The 16593-nt window shown below is 39.3% G+C and overlaps 1 protein-coding gene across 1 annotated transcript in view; it reads right to left on the reverse strand.

Annotated features, from left to right (window-relative positions):
* LOC141441174 (Ig-like and fibronectin type-III domain-containing protein 2) overlaps positions 1–16593 on the reverse strand; it is a 236994-nt gene that overhangs the window by 156159 nt on the left and 64242 nt on the right. The window lies entirely within an intron of this gene.

A 16593-nucleotide genomic window follows, 5' to 3' on the forward strand; every position in this document is an offset into this window, starting at 1 on the left:
AGTTAGCTCACACGCAATAACGACGCATCTACACTTAGTCGCATCTGAAGTCACGCTGATATCTAAGTTATGTCGCTGGCATTGAGCGGCCGCTGGAACTTGGAGCTGCGCCAGAGTCGCCGCCATGTTTGTTTGTCAATAAATGAATGGGCTAAGGCAAAGTAATTACACTTTACCCTGCCACAAAAGTTATGCTGTTCTTCAAGTTTGCATTTATATCCATTTTTACGGGCTTTTTGTATTTTAAGTTTTAACGACAACCGGAAATAACCTATTGGTTTTTCGGTTAGGGAAATTTGTTAGAAACATTTTTTTATCTAATTAGGAAGGTTTAATTCTGTTTCTCTCTAGGGCGAGGTGAGGCCCTAGAGAGAGGTGGGTGGACGATATACGTAGTGTCGCTGGAAAAAACTGGACAAGGAAAGCAGAGGACAGGAAAGCATGGAGACAACTGGAGGAGGCCTATACCCGGAAAGGGGCCTTGACTCATTAAGCTAGATTAATATAATTTAGAATATAGGTTTTTTTCTTTTTGAGTGTACAGTTAAGGAAATAAAGGCTTATTATTATTAATTCTGTTTCTTCTGAACTACCTCTGTACCTATTAAGAACACTGTAATTCGTTTTTTGTTTGGAATACCAACTCTTCAGCGCGCCCAAGATACAGGCACTGCCTAGTTTGGGGCCCGCTGACACTGTATTTTATGTTACACTGTTTCTGAATCAATAAAAACTTTTCTTTCTTTCTTTCTTTCTTATTTAGGGACTGTATTTTTGATTACGTTGTCTTAGAAGTTTGATTTTGTCACTAATTCAACGGGTAGGCTGAAGTACCAAACAAAATGTTCACTTCAGGCTACTGATCTATTCAATCATTGGCGTATCTAGGGTTATTTTCAGGGGCACTGGCCTGGATTTTTGTGTGAAGATATCAATATTATAGAATTTAGAATCGGTAGCCCAACATTCTGGGGTGGCACGGCCCACTCCCCCCCCCATATCAATACGCCTATGTAGCTATTCAACGCGCCTTCTAAGTCAGTGAGCAATAGAAACAAGTAATAATCAAGTATGCAAGTACCGATTGATTAATTATGTATACATCGCATGGTGACGTCACTTCCTAGTCGGCAGGTCTGCGTTACACAAAAGAGTTTGTATTTCCTTACAGAGCATTGTTGCCAATAAAAAAATTTAGACTCCAGAGATAAGAGAAATAGTTATTTGTGTCACAAGGGAGCAAAATGCTGTATTTACGGCGAGGGCGTAAATTGAATCTAGAATGTAGCGAAGGATGCTACAATAGAATCCTGAGCGTAGCGAGGGATTCTAAAGTAGAATCCTAAGCGTAATAAGGGATTCAAGTGTTAGCGCCCAAGATGAAAATAATTTTGCTCCCTAGTGGCTCATACAACTTTTCACACCGAGCATTCATCATCATCATCAGCCCGAAGACGTCCACTGCTGGACAAAGGCCTCCCCCTTAGAACGCCACAATGAACGACAACTTGCCACTTGCATCCACCGGTTTCCCGCTACTCTCACGATGTCGTCAGTCCACCTGGTGGGAGGCCTGCCAACGCTTCGTCTTCCGGTTCGTGGTCGCCACTCGAGGACTTTTCTCCCCCAACGGTTATCTGTTCTTCGAGCGATGTGGCCTGCCATTGCCACTTCAATTTGCATATTTTTCCAGCTATGTCAAAAAGATAATTTAATAAGAAAAAATAATTCTAATATTATTAAAGAACAACAGCATAGAAAATGGCGTGGCTTTACAATTTCAACTTCAAAAAATGGCATTTGCAATAAAACACTTAGAAAAGCCTTGAACAGAAAAGTTGCACTTTGCTCCCTCTCGTCAGGGAGGCAAAGTTACTTTTCTGAAGGAGAGGTGTGAAAATAATATTAAAATTACCCACCTGGAATGTGAAACTACGAGTACGTGAAACTCACTCATAGTAAAATACAAAGGATAACTCACATCATTAATCGAGTTGAATAATTTTTTCTCTGTGTATCTGTTTTCTGTATCGCTTACTATGTCCGGTGCAAAATAAAGAGACTTTGTATTGTATTGTATTGTAATATAACCCAATTAAGGCTGCGTCTCCACCAGAGATGGGCGACTGGATGGAAAACGAGCAAGTGGGTCTCCTGATGGTAAGAGATCACCACCGCCCATAGACACCTGCAACACCAGGGGGATTGCAGATGCGTTGCCAATCTAGAGGCCTAAGATGGGATACCTCAAATGCCAGTCATTTCACCGGCTGTCTTACTCTCCACGCCGAAACACAACAGTGCAAGCACTGCTGCTTCACGGCAGGATTAGCGAGCAAGATGGTGGTAGCAATCCGGGTGGACCTTGCACAAGGTTCTACCACCTGCAAAGCTGGTGGCAACCCAGGCAAAGTCGCGGGCAACAAGTATCTTTTCATAAATAAACTTTAAGTAGGTTTCTCAATTGATAGCATTCCGCTTGACGCAATATGGATATACATACTTATATATTTTTAAGGTTGCTTCCTTCAAATAAAAAAGCCGTCAAAAGTGACGTAAATAATAAAACTGCGTACATTCCCCGCGTCAGGCACCCCTTTCTCGACAGCGTATTTTATATGTCATAGTTGATACAGGCACAGTTCAGTTACCTACTTTAATTTACGAATTAGTTTTAGGTTAAAAAAAAATCGAAAATAATGTCATCTTTAAATATGTTTTTTATGAAAATAAAAGCTTTTGGTTATCATTGGCATTCGTTTTAAGGCAGTGGTGGCCTAGTGGTTTGACCTATCGCCTCTCAAGCAGAGGGTCGTGGGTTCAAACCCCGGCTCGCACCTCTGAGTTTTTCGAAATTCATGTGCGGAATTACATTTGAAATTTGAAATTTTAAACCTGCGAAGCAATTCAATGGTGCGTGTGAAGTTCCCAATCCGCACTGGGCCTGCGTGGGAACTATGGCCCAAGCCCTCTTGTTCTGAGAGGAGGCCTGTGCCCAGCAGTGGGACGTATATAGGCTGGGATGATGGGATTATAAAAAAAAACAAATGTCTTTTTTTTTGGTTATGGGGTGTTATTATTAGATACAATGTTGGGTTTCCAATGCACCGAATTTTAAGCCAATCGTATCATTGGAAATTAAATATCTACAATACAATACAATGACTCTTTATTGTACACCAAAAATAGTAAGATCTAGTAGCAAGACTGGCCATATTTATTTTTACTACACAATTCTTTTTTCAAACCTCTCATTCAGAAAAGTAACTTTTCCTCTCTGACGAAAGGGATCAAAGTGCAGCTTTTCTGTTCAAAGATTAAAGTTTTTGACAAATAATTATCTACCATATTATATTTTTACCCTATGTCGCTACGACTATATGTCAGTCCAAAAGTTATGACGAATCTATGATACGATGTGTCAAAATCCGTCCAGCCGTTTAGGCTGCGGAGACGACCAAAGAAATATACATACGTAGATGTGTAGGTACACACATGTATAGGTTCATATGCTCGAGTCGGGTAAAAAAGCCTAAAAAATATACTCAGCGGTACAAAATTTGGCCCACTCTTCATACATCTATTACTGCATACATTGGAGGGCCAGCTTTTTTGCAGCTCACTATATTAACCCCTCGTATGCGGGAACTAAAAAAAGGACTGCATTCTAGTCTCATCTGTTTTAATAAGCGCAATTCTGCGGATTTAAATAAAAAAAAAAAAACAAAAAGCTAGCCTTAAATTTGACACGGATCCGCGTCATAAGCATACCAGGGGTTAAGATGAACCCACTGCGCCTCGCTCGCTGTGGCGACGCCTCACCCCTGACGCCTCACCCTTCCGCTCCTGTCACCTGTAGACCGTCATCACCTACAGTAATCCCCTATTTAACCTGCTAAAAACTTGCAAATTGGAAATTATGGCTACGGCCGAAAAGTTTTATCAATTTTCCTACAACCCAACCCAACGTATGAACAAGTTTTTATAAAAAAACTACTATGCATGTCTTGTCTTTTTTCCATTGTTATTAATTGTGATTATTTTTATGACGTTATAGTAGATTGCCGAGTGCCGATTTGGAGCCCGAGCGTCAGCGAGGGCTTTAAAAAGCACGAGGGCGATATAAATTACTTAATGCATAGTAGGAATAGTAGACGAAAAAAAAAACTCATGCTAAGCAATTAATAGGAACGAAATGCCAGTAGCACTCGATGATTTTATTTTTGTAAGTTTACATTCGCACTCGGAAAAAGTGTCCACGGGAAATTCGAAGGATTTCACATTTAACCGTCAGTTAAGACTAATCAATGGGTGGTGAAACAGCCCCTAAATCTCGCTCATGACGTCATTCTAGGTACGAAAAATTCGACACGCTAGGTCTCATACAGTTTGAAGCGCTCTTTTCATCTATCTCGATATAAGGTCTGTGCAGCTGATGCAGGCACTTTATTTTTGGTAACGGCGGTAAAAAATTGTAGTTCATGCAGTGCTTAATACTGATTCGCATCCACAGCACAATGGCATTGTTATAGAGGCCATTTAGAGTGTACAGTCGAGCTTGTAACATCCGTAGACCATCATTCGTGGGTCATATAATTTTATTAGCATGTTGCCCGAACTAAGCGGGGCCCTACTTCGTGCTTACAGTAAACTGTGGTTAGTTAATAAAGCCATTAGTTAGAGTAAGTATATCGACATCAGTGACGTTCCGGAACGCTATAATCTGGACATCTTTAAGGTCAAAGTGAACAGACACCTTCTAGGCAAACCTGTACCATCTTAGGCCCATCGTCACCTTCCATCAAGCGAGATTGAGGCCAAACGTAAGACGGACTCGCCCGTGAAGGGTTCCGTAGCAGCAAGTAACATGATATAAAAGTTTCCTTTGTTTTACGATTTATGACGTGTTAAAAAAAACTACTTATGCTGCATGGTAATGTACATCATATATATTTTTTAATTTTATCATTCTTTTATTTTAGAAGTTACAGGGGGGGGCATTTTACCACTTTGGAAGTGTCTCTCGCGCAAACTATTCAGTTTACGCATATGCGAATAATTCGCATCATTTTAAACATTCGCATCAACATTCGCATTCTCATAAAACGATGCGAATATTTTGCGAATGCGAATGTGTGCAAGTCGTGACGTGTTTCGCCTGCGCCGGCCACCGGCCGCCGAGACGCCGACTCGCGCATGTGCAAAGTTCGCCAACCCGTATTACGTGATTAATTTTGACCAATAGACAGCACTTTTACTTTTGACAGTGGCTTGTGATTGCTTGATTAGTTTTGTATTTGAAGTTGAGTTTTTAGTGTTCTCCCTTAAATATTCGCACATTCGCGTCCTAAATATTCGCATCCGCATTCGCGTGACATCCCTAGTTGCGAGGTATATGCTTTTCATTAACGAATAGAAACGCGTCATTTACCTAGCCTCGCTCCGCTCAGCGGTTTCCACTAGAATTGTGCTGTGAACAGTTTAATACATCAGTGGCTGTAAATAACAACAAATACAAAAACAGAATAAATAGTACATTACTGCAGAGGCCATGAAGTAAGGGATTGATGGACGAGTTCTGGGTAGACGGCCGAGTCGTAGACGAGGCCGGATAAAACGAGTCCAGCAATCCCTGTTCTGGCCGAGGTTTGTATAGTGCTTTTCTCAAACAATGTGAGGAAATATTTCATCCATCCATCCATCCATCCATCCGTCCGTCCGTCCGTCCTTCCGTCCGTCCTTCCGTCCATCCGTCCGTCCGTCCATCAGTCCGTCCGTCCGTTCGTCCATCCATCCATCCATCCAACCATCCATCCATCCGTCCGTCCGTTCGTCCGTCCGTCCTTCCGTCCATCCGTCCATCCGTCCGTCCGTCCATCAGTCCGTCCGTCCGTCCTTCCGTCCATCCGTCCGTCCGTCCATCAGTCCATCCATCCATCCATCCATCCATCCATCCATCCATCCATCCATCCATCCATCCATCCATCCATCCATCCATCCATCCATCCATCCGTCCGTCCGTCCATCAGTCCGTCCGTCCGTCCGCCCATCAGTCCGTCCGTCCTTCCGTCCGTCCATCCTTCCGTCCGTCCATCCATCCGTCCATCCATCCACCCACTATCCATCCGTCCGTCCGTCCGTCCGTCCTTCCGTCCATCCGTCCGTCCGTCCATCAGTCCGTCCATCCGTCCGTCCATCCATCCGTCCATCCATCCATCCGTCCGTCCGTCCGTCGCATCGCATCGTATCGCATCGCATCGCAAATGCTTACAGAGTAGTGGTGGTTGGCTGTTTGTAATTTTTCTTTTGTCAGTTTAATGTTAGTAAGCAAATTTAAAAAGTTAGAGCAGCGGACAATAATGGGTTTCATACATACTTCATGGCCTAGGCCAAGAAGTTATGTAGGGAGGTGGTAGGCAGCCATAAATGAGAAACTTCATGTCTCTATTTCGTGATATTAACGCATACATTTCCGAGCATGTTTGAGAAAATAAATATTTAAGTTGGGCCACCATACAACAAACGTTTTTTGTTTGCTCGATATTAATAACGGCAACAGATAGACGCTTGAAATATTCATAGAATATTTAGTCGTTTATTCACTGTAAAAATAAATAATTAAATTAGAATAAAATAAATTTTAAGGGAGTTCCTATACAACAAACGTGTTTTTTTTGCTAATGTCCAATGTTGTATAAATAATGGTACGGAACCCTTCGTGCGCGAGTCCGACTCGCACTTGGCCGGTTTTTTTTTATCTTCAGAGGAAACCGACTAATTAGAAACAGAAACAAGCTGTTATAAATCCAGGCACCAATTTTGAAAGCATTTTCCTCTTAGACTTAGAGCAATAAATCTCACAATCTTACACGAAAACGTACCTCTATTAAAAATGACTTTAAGCGGTACGTGACCAAACTTTCAAGAGGTTTTTATATGAAACCGTGTAACTGTCGCACTCACAGCTGTCAGTTATTTTTTTTTAATCTTAAATTTGAAGGCGGTACTAATCTAACAAAAATCTTTTTTACTTTACTTTCTGTTTTACTTTTTTACTCTACTTAACTTTTTTTGTTACGCTCCGCTACAGTGGCAGATATTAATACAGGTGACTATACATTGCGCAAATAAAGGGTTCCGTTTTCGCTATTTTGTTACGGAACTCTGAATTTTTTTTTCTTTGCTGTACAAAACTGAGAGTGAAAATTGCTAAAGACTATAAAAAACAGGGAACCATGGTTCGAAGCGCCATTCGTTCGTTAAGCTAGTGAACATCTGATTTATCACGATTATTATATCGGCACACGCGCTGCGATAATCGAGCTACACTATTAAAATAATAATGCATTGCTTGTTGCTAATGAACCGGTATCCGATGAGCGCATAGAACGCGCAATGCATAGCGAAACAGAGTAGCAGTAGCGTAAACCAGTGGTCGTCGTAACGAGGGCACCACGTGCTGCGACGTATCGCGAACACTTTCTTCGTAACGAATGGGCGGTGCCGCAAGATACAAGCTACTGTCTAAATTTATAAACTTTTTTATAAAGGCCACTATTCGAGCGTTTGTTATTAATCATTTTAGTGAACACTTTTCCGTAAGTATGGCAGAAGATTCTAATACAAAAAATCGTGTCGTTAATAGTGTAATAGAACGCGTATTTTCATTTTTGTATTTGTGTTTTTCTTTTATTTGTGTTTAGTTTTTTTTTGTTTTAATTTTTCATCGACAAATTACCTAATTGATGGTAAATAGCTACAGCATTAAAATCCATTGCGTGGTTTAGGAGTTCAGTTAAAGAATAAACAGAAAACATACGACAAATTGACGAACGTTTAGACTAGTGAGTGGTTAGAAAACCTTACGGCAAATCATGAAAAATACGACTATTTATTTGTTGTCGAGTCTTGCACGTTTAATGTTTGGTTACGTTATGTGTTTATTATCAACATCATCATCATCATCATCATCATCAGCCTACAGCAGCCCACTGCTGGACATAGCCCTCTTCCATGGCGCGCAACAACACTGTCTTCAGCCCCTCGCATCCATCCGCCAGCGACCCTCTTAAGGTCGTCCGTCCACCGTGCCACAGGACGCCGTGTGATCTTATAATATTTATCTATTTTCTAATACCCAAAGTTTTGCTTAGTTTGATCAATTGATGTCAGTTGCCCCATGAATATTATTTACACGTAGAAAGCAACTTTGTTTGAAACTACTACGTCTTCTTCTTCTTCTCTTTTAAAATATGGCTTTTCTGTCTTAATTAATAGGACAATTTCGCCAGTGTCAAGGTAAACTCTCTTTGAGAGGGACGTTGTACGGTGATTGTAGTTTTTGCAACTTGATAATAAAATTCCAAAACCACGTAGACCACTTGCGAATTAAAAAATGTTAGACACGAGAGCAATATAGAATTTTGGGATCACTGTTCACTGTTAAGGTTAATTGCCGCATAAAACACTATCAAAATTATACTTCAACTAGCCAAAGAAACAGAAATAGCAAAATTAGATATTGTCTACATCCGCCATCTTCGAATGCTACAAATCGAATCGTTTGAAAGTTTTGAAACTACGAAGTTAATAGAAAGGAAATGATAGCTTGTCACTTGCGCCTCAAGCGTGGTCGTTAGTAACGCTGCGCACGCGATTGCGTAAGGTGAAAGAATCGGTAATACACGCTACGGTAAGGCGCGCCGATTCTGAATAACAATCTTTAGTTCTGACATCGTTTGTTTAAATTTTGAGAATAAATAAATTGAACATACACATAAAGTTAAGAAAAAAATAAAAAATTACGTAGCGTTATAAGCAAGACAAGTTGTCAACGCCGTATGAAGTGATTGATTAAACTGATTCTACGAGTATAGGGGTGCCACAAGAATTAAAGTAAATGATTACACACACAGCTATAAAAAGAACTAATTGCACAAAAGGAGAATAAGTAAATGTCAAAATCCTGCTGTCATTACACGACATGTTCTTGTGTGCGTGACCTCAATCCTGGTGGCACTACCTATAGTAATTTTAGCCCGTTATACCCACTCAATTTTAGACTCAAAATCTCAGACTGGCACTTATATTTTTAGTCAATGTTAATTTCCGATAATGCCCTGAATATAATTATGAATGAAAATCTCAAAAGTTTTTTTTTTTTTCAATGGTGTTGTAACTCATATATTTTGACAGACCTTTAAATAAATACACCATATAATAATAATAATAATATTTATTTCAGATTAAAATCCATAGCTCTGTTAGTAGATACAGTCACTCTTATAGACTAAGGGTTAGTAGTACAGTACAAGTCCTATATAAACGACGTGAGTCTCTCAACGACTGGTGCATGTAGGCTCAGCCAATGTTTTATTACTGGGCTGTCCCAACGGTGAGCGACCGTGCTCAGGATGCGGTTGGTGCTGGCGCGCGCGCGCTGCATCGCCGCGGCGCAGCGCTTGCGCATGATAGCTTGGAACCCGTCGATACGCGCGCACGCAAACATACCGGACGCACTGCAACGTCGCCCCAGCCCCATCAGCACCCTAAACGCATTATTATATTGCACTCTCAGTGCGCTGTACGCCCGCTTTGTGTAGCTGACCCACAGGCTGCATGTGTAAAAGGATTGACAGAAGGCTTTAAATAATGTTGTCTTTACTTCCTCAGTACACCTTGCAACCCAGTTTTTAAAACGGTAAAAAAAATCAAGTTTAGTAGCACATTATCACATTATCTAATCACACTCATACCCCAGACGTGTGCGGTCCATTTACTATAACGTGCGTATGTTTTTCTACCAAAGCGACACTGAATGCACAAATCTGAAAATAAGTTTGCGATCTTTTTCCCACTAAGCCTAAACGCGTCGCTTTGGTGAAAAAAATTAAGTGACGTTATTAAGTCTCTTCGTTCCATTCTCCATACAAACGTAGTCCCGGTCTCATTTAAAAACTAAGCAACAGAAATAGATAAAATTTTGTAAGTATAGACTAGACGTAATTATCTATGCCTGTGGTTTTTCAGATTTTCATATAAATGTGTAATATCAAAATTACTAGCTCTTAATTACAGACTAATAAAGCATTTTTACAAAAATCGAAAAAACTACAAGCATAGAAAATATAATGAATATCTTGATTGTGAAATATCACTGATTTCTGTGCTATACTTTTCGTATAATATGAGCACAACGAAACCCAAAATTCATCCGCCCAAATCTTGAAAAGCCTACAGCTATCTCGGTATAAATTACGGACGTCGTTGCGGAAGGCATGGGGGGACGGCTGCGAGCGCTTATGTCACGAGCGATAAAGACAGCAATATCCCAAAAGAATACCTAACGCGGCCGCGCGGCCGGCAGGCAAACCTCTTAATCTGAAGAATGATCGTCGATTGATCAGAATAAGGCGCCGGCGCCCGCGCTGATGGGAAACGGTTGTTTAATTTTTATTGTTAATTGGAGCTGTAAAATTTCCTGAATAGCGATGTCACAGGAATTGTAGACTTTTTCTTTTTTACCGACAATTCCGAATGGCCGAAGAAATTCCTTTTCCTCTAAGGTTCAATGCACAGGCTTCGATCTAATCTGTCCAACATCATCCTATCAGCCACAGGAAGTCCACTGTTGGACATATGCCTACCCCGATTTCTGAAGCTTGACCTGAGAATTTCTCACAAAAGCAAGCAAAAATGAACTTTTATTGCATTGTATTTCCATAAAGAATAACGTTCCTTTTTACAGATTACTGACTTTCTGAGTTTAATATACAGCGTGTATTTTTGATACTACCTCAAACTGTAACCAGACGAAGATTTAAGTACTGTGAACCGATATCAAAACAAATTGTTAATTTAAAATTAACTACCAGAGCGTAATTAATTTTTGAAATATTTTCGAGCAGCAATGTAATGCGTACAATAATTTGCTACGAGAGAGAGAAACGTTTTGTGACAGCTGTCACGTCAGCAAGTGCGACGTTTTGAATAAAAACAAAGCAGTATCACTTAGTGATACATTGCGTGCTAATTAATTTTGTAAGGAAAATAATAAATCTTTTTTTTTACTAAAACATAATAAAATGTGATTATTAAGGCCTTCACTAACTAACTTTAAAGTTTGAGGTAGTATCAAAAATACACGCTGTATTTTATTTGTGCTTACTTCTTTCCAAATTCCATATTTCTAATTATGCCAACGGAATATTGTATTACCTATGTTTAAACTTTCATTAGTCTCAATCATAACAATTATTTCGCGACTTAATAATAAATACTAGGTGCAAATATTTTTGATAGAATTACCTCGACGCTTTGACCACATTGCAGTCGCAGTGGTGGCGAGTTGGCCACAGTCGTTGCAATGTGGTCAAAACGTCGAGATATTAGTTAGGAATATTAAATTGTTATTAAAATTATTACTATTATTAATGAAAAGATACGTAAAACGAGGGGCGCCGACACAGCCCAGCAAATTAGCTCGTTGAAGTGGCAATGGCTGAGCCATATAGCACGAAGAACAGATGGCCTTTAGGGCCAAAAAGTCCTCAAATGGAGACCGCGGATCAGCAAGCGCAGCGTAGGACGTTCGCCAACGAGTTGGACAGACGACCTGGTTAAATCTACGGGTCCTCATTGGATGCACGCCGCTTCTAACCGGAGCTACTGGAGGTCTATGGGGGAGGCCTATGTCCAACAGTGGACGTCCTACGGCTGAGATGATGATGATGATGATGATTATATGATATGAGACGACCAGATGGTCTAGTGGTTAGAGAATCTGACTACGAAGCTTGAGGTCCCGGGTTCGATTCCCGTGTCGGGGCAGATATTTGTATGAAAAATACGAATGTTTTTTCTCGGGTCTTGGGTGTTTAATATGTATTTAAGTATGTATCTATGTATGTATCTTACTTTGGGACTAAGTCAATTGGTGTGAATTGTCCCATGATATTTTTATATTTCATTTCATTCATAAACTCAAAACATGCAATCCCCCTGGTGTTGCAGATGTTTATGGGCGGTGGTGTTCTCTTACCATCAGGAGACCCACTTGCTCGTTTGCCATCCAGTCGAATAAAAAAAAAAACACATGACCTTGTAACTTGACATACAGAGAATATGCAATTTACCTCACGCTTCCAGAAAATTGATTTTGTATCTAATTTTAATTGAGCTAATTATTTTTCAATTTACCCGTCTGCCAATCAGTAGGGACCTTGATGCTTGGTATTGTTGTAACATCCGGTGAAATATGATGAACTAATGGAACTAATGTCAGGGTTCTAATGGCTGCCGTTGATATGTATTAAATGGTTTTTAGGGTTCCGTACAACACCGATCAAGGAGCTCTTATAGCTTCTCCATGTACATTGAAACTGTTAGTGGTAGAAAGCTTTAATTTTGCATGAGTGTAATAAGTAATATTCATCACGCAGACAAGGTTGTAAGATAAGATAATTTGTTATATCATTTACAGTAACAACAAGATAACTAGGATATGTGTTACAAAAGTTCTCCGTAAAGCAAAATTATGAAAAAAATGGGAGTATCCTATCCAACACAACACGGTTACTCAACAGTGTATAGTTTTATTTTCTCATCTAAACCCGCATAGTGTGGTATAGGGCTCTTAAAACATTTTAGAGTTGCTAACTTAATTTTTCGTAGCAGGAATTCGTTTCAAAAATATTAAGCTTCAAACGTAAAGTGCTAATATTTGTTAGAGTTAAGTATTCTCCCTGTATACCCTCCTTGTACTAGTTAAATTGTGGCTTCAAAAATCTAAAATATATACCTATAACTAATTTAAAGGAAAAACTATTAAGGATTAGTAGGCTTAACAAGTTATAGTCGATCGAAACTTAATATTGATATTTGCCGCATATTACGGAACCCTAGTCAGCGCCTGGCCCGACACGCACTTGACCGATTTTATAACTCCGTTGCGTGGTGTTCTTGCGTGATATTGCTATCGTTTCAGATTGGAGTATTATGATTAAGGTCACAAGGGTAATGTATGTACTTATATAAACTCTTTATGCACGAAAACATTTTAAAACAAAACTGTAGTTCCATAAAAACAAATATAAAATAATTCATCTTTATTATTATTATCAGAGCAATAGTAGCTTTATCTGTCCTCCCATCCTCTTTGCGCGTTAGCCACTAAACAAATTAAGATGAAATTTTGAACAGAAATAGTCTGTTAAAGACGCTGGAGGACCGGCATCTCAAACAATCCTTCGCATGTTTAGAATGAAACTGACATAATTCGAAATATTCTCATTTCCAAAATAAACCTTGTCCTACTAATAAGTATTATATTAAATTCGAAATTTATAAATTCGAAAGTTTGTAAGTCTGTTTGTTGTTTGTTTGTTACTTCATCACGTCTAAACCACTGAACCGATTTAGATGAAATTCGGCATACACATAGGTTGAATCCCGGAGAAGGACATAGGATAGTTTTTATGCCGGAAAATTGCATGGGTATACCGGCTAGTAGTAAACAAAATCTGTATAAAATATTTCGAATTGTGTCTGTTTCATGCTCAAGATATGATAGTTCAATCAATGTTAATGCAATACGTTTGACACACATCAATTTTGTATCAGATAATGCAATTTGGTAATTAGATTATCTGATACAAAATTGGTGTGCGTCAAACGCATTGCGTTAAACGCAGCGTTTATCGCATAAAACAACGAGCGCTTTAATATAATGCTCGGGTTTTCTGATTCAAATGAGAAAGAAAAAGAAAAGCGATTTAAAATTATTAAATTAAAAAGTTCAACTCACGATTAAGCCAGGGACGGTCCGGCTAGTATCAATCTTTTCGGATTATCTTTCTCATAGGTTTCGATATGTTTCACGAGAGTTAAAGTAAAATTAAGAAAATCAATATTTTTTTCACACTTCTCAACGCTTCAAAACGTTCAAGGCTATTCTAAGTGTTTTATTGCAAATGCCATTTTTTGAAGTTTATAATTGTAAAGCCACGCCATTTTCTATGCTGATTGATCTTAATAACATTTAGTTTTTTTTTTAAGTTTCTTAATGCTCGGTCTGAAAAGTTGTACGATCCTCTCGGGAGCAAAATTATTTTCATCTTGGGCGTTGACACTTGAATCCCTCATTACGCTCAGGATTCTACTTTAGAATCCCTCGCTACGCTCAGGATTCTATTGCAGAATCCTTCGCTACAATCTGGATTCAATGTACGCCCTCGCCGTAAATACACCATTTTGCTCCCGTGTGACACAAATAACTAAGTATTTGAGTTTCGAATGACATTAGCAAACTATGTTAAATGAAAGTTAATCCGGATAACTCACCTCTAAAATCGAGTTGTGTGTGTGTGTGTGTGTGTGTCCGAAATTGGCAAACTAGTTTAAGTGTACCTATGTATGTGTGTGTACTTGTTGCTTTTAAACCGCGCTTACAAAACGAAATGTTTAAAAGTTTCTTCTTTTAACATTTCGAATACTAAACTAAACACGTACATTTCATATAAGCCAGCTGGCCATTTTGGAACAAACACGGCTAACACGGTTTCTTTATGTAAACATAACCTCAAATCGCGAAGTTGTGTCACTTTGCCTACAATTTTGTAATAACGTTTAATAATGAAAATTACGTGTCATTGCGTTAGCAATAGGTACTATCGAAAAATTGAATTGTGACCCACTGTAGAACCTTTTCGTAGAAAAAGACAATTTAATTTTTGGGATAATAATGGCCCCATCGAACGATGCGATGATTCCGCCAATGTCGAGGTTTATTAATTTAAAAAAAAAAGTTTATTTTCTTAACTTAACGTAAGTACAAACAATGTGGCCGGCACCCCCTGGTAAGTATGACAATACTTGTGTTAGGGGGCTCCGCTACTTCCCGCAGTTGTCGACGAATTCAAAAACAAACACTATTTTTTATTTAAATATACATAGCAAGTTAGCAAAAAGAAACTCTCAAGCAGAGGGTCCTGGATTAAATCCTGAGCTCGCACCTCTGAGTTTTTCGGAATTTATGTGCGAAATAACATTAGAAATTTACCATATAAGCTTTACGGTGAAGGAAAACATCATGAGGGTAATTGCACATACCTGCGAAGCAATTCAATGGTTTGTGTGAAGTTCCCAATCCACACTGGGCCCGCGTGAGGACTACGGCCCAAGCACTCTCGTTCTGAGAAAAGATGATGATCAATATGATGATGATGATGATGATGATGATGATGATGATGAAGAAGAATTTATGTGCAAGCGTAAAAAAACTAGTCCAGTTGACCAAATCCTTGTGCAGGACGCCATGATTTGCACATAAAGGTTTTATGCTATCAAAACTTCTTACCAACTTGCGTCACTCAGCTGGAACGTGACGAGGGCAAATTAATTACTTCACAAACCTAATTAGTTTTCGTTTGGGTTATTAAAAGTTTGGACGGCCGTCAGTCATTGTAGAAAATTTTATTTGTAGCGAAGACTCTTTAATGTTTTATAGGGCTGAAAGCGCCAAACTTGTGTATTGAAACAATCGTGGGTGATTAATTAGTCAGTAAATAAATTACCTACAGAATCACAGTCAATACAAAAGCGCCCAGAGACACCTGCGGCACCAGGGGGTTGCAGATGCGTTGCCAACCTAGAGGCTTAAGATGGGATACCTCACCTCAAGTGCCAGTAATTTCACCGGCTGTCTTGCGCTCCACGCCGAAACACAACAGTGCAAGCATTGCTGCTTCACGGCAGGATTAGCGAGCAAGATGGTGGTAGCCATCCGGGCAGACCTTGCACAAGGCCCTACCTGCAAATATAATCTACTTATACCTCGTTGAGTTTCTAGCCGCATTTTTCTCAACAGAGTTATTCTGAATCGGTGGTGGATTTTATCGACATTCATAACTGCTTGTTATAGTATAAATTGAATAAAGATATTTTGACTTTGACTATTCGCTTCTTGAGCGAGAAAATAATCAAGAGCTAATCGCTTCCTCTCCGACGACGGTAGGGCTGTTACCTTAGTTAGTGGTGTAGATAAATCGAAGCCGTGGCGTGTTAACGTGTCTGTGTTGGACTTGGACGTTCTCGTATATAGTATATGTATAAAGGCCAAGATAATTACGTACTCGCTTCTCGCCGCTCGTTGTTCATCGTCGGTTGTGGGACAAGTTTTGAACATGAAACTACCGTGAGACTCACTCATATTAAATATAATTTTAAATAGAATTTTAGTCTATAAATGCCTTGATTTGAATGCATAGGGTCCAATTAACTTCAAACACAAAGGCTTAATCAGAATGCGGTTTAATCACTCTGTTTAGTATTACTAAAACCTTTGTCATTGGAACCTAGTTTCTGAACGATCCTTACCTTTTGTTCGTTCATGTTGTTGTCTATGGCAATGGCGGCACAGCGGTATGTGTGCTTAGCTCATGTGTTCTTTTCGTTTATTTTAATAAAACTACAGTGACTAAATACTCATGGATTTTCAATATAATTACATAGTGAACATAAACATAATCTTCATCATAAAGTATGGTCCTTCGAGTTTGTAAAAAACATAATTTATCGAATATAACAGAAAAAACA

This window comes from Choristoneura fumiferana, chromosome 23 (genome assembly GCF_025370935.1).
Source record: "Choristoneura fumiferana chromosome 23, NRCan_CFum_1, whole genome shotgun sequence".
In the NCBI taxonomy this organism is placed as follows: Eukaryota; Metazoa; Arthropoda; class Insecta; order Lepidoptera; family Tortricidae; genus Choristoneura; species Choristoneura fumiferana.